The sequence below is a fragment of the Colobus angolensis genome, unplaced genomic scaffold (assembly GCF_000951035.1).
Source record: "Colobus angolensis palliatus isolate OR3802 unplaced genomic scaffold, Cang.pa_1.0 Scaffold356, whole genome shotgun sequence".
In the NCBI taxonomy this organism is placed as follows: Eukaryota; Metazoa; Chordata; class Mammalia; order Primates; family Cercopithecidae; genus Colobus; species Colobus angolensis.
The window spans coordinates 767695-769283 of NW_012116888.1; positions in this window are offsets into that span (position 1 = coordinate 767695).

The window sequence follows — 1589 nt, forward strand, 5'->3', positions numbered from 1 at the left end:
CAGCATGTTAGCCTGACAGGATAATAGGGTAGAAACAGTGTAGGGAGAATGGTCTAGCAGGGGTGCAGTGACTTCATCCAATTCATTCATTACAAAAATATCTATCAAGTGCCAACTCTGGGCATGGCCCTGTGCCAGGCACTACATTACCACATTATATCTAGAGCTTTAGTCAGCAGAACTGTGCAGTCCTGTGCTGAACGCTGAAGAGACTGTCTACTTATGTATGATATCAGGACTGCTAGTAGAAGCCGTTCCCCCCAGAAAACCATTTCCAATTTTACAAGATGAAAACCTGTGGAAAAGCAGATTTCATTGTGCTGTGATTAAAGACCAAACACCAGTTAACATCTGCCAAAAGAAGCAAAACATTGAACATCCACGAATGCCATTCCAATACCTTTGGAAGCAGCAGAGTGGTGGATGCAGTCAGGCACACACAGCCTTTGAAATCAGACATGCCTGGGCCAAATCTTACCCCCTTCTTGCTGCCAGTTTGAACTTGTAACTCTCTTAATCTTTACAGGCCTCAGTTTCTTGATTTATATATGAGAATACAAGTATTTATCAAAGAGATTATGAGATTTCAAAATAATAAAGTGCCTAACACAAGGCTGAGCATAAAGTAAGTGCTCAGTTAAAGGGACATTGCTTATACTGATGGTCCTTCATACAGGGACAACATAAAAAGGAAACAAACATGTCTTGAGCACCTACTGTAAACCGGTCACAAATGCTCTCATTTGTTCTCATGACAACCCAGTGAAATGGGTCCCATTTTTAATCCCATTTTTCTTTTCTCTTTCCTAAGTGTCTCGGCTGGGTTGAGAAATAAAGGGAAAGAGCACAAGAGAGAGAAATTTAAAGGTGGGTGTCCGGGGGAGACATCACATGTCGGCAGGATCCATGATGTTCCCCGAGCCGTAAAACCAGCAAGTTTTTATTAGCAATTTTCAAAAGGGGAGGGAGTGCACGAATAGGGTGTGGGTCACAGAGATCACATACTGTACAAGGTAATAAAATATCACAAGGCAAAGGAGGCAGGGTGAGATCACAGAACCACCAGATGAGGCGAAATTAAAATTGCTAATGAAGTTTCGGGGACGCATTGTCATTGATAACATCTTATCCGGAGACAGGGTTTGAGAGCAGATAACCTGTCTGACCAAAATTTATTAGGCGGGAATTTCCTCGTCCTAATAAGCCTCGGAGCGCTACAGGAGACCGGGGCTTATTTCATCCCTTCGGCTTCGACCATAAAAGTTGGCACGCCTTAAAAGGGCTGTTCATAGACCCACCCTCAGGGCGCATTCTCTTTCTCAGGGATGTTCCTTGCTGAGAAAAAGAATTCAGTGATATTTCTCCCATTTGCTTTTGAAAGAGGAGAAATATGGCTCTGTTCCATCTGGCTCACCAGCAGCCAGTTCAAAGTTACTTCTCGTTCCCTGAACATCGCTGTTATCCTGTTCTTTTTTTAAGATGCCCAGATTTTCACAATTGCTTCAAAGAGAATAAAATACCTAGGAATCCAACTTACAAGGGATGTAAAGGACCTCTTCAAGGAGAACTACAAACCACTGCTCAGTGAA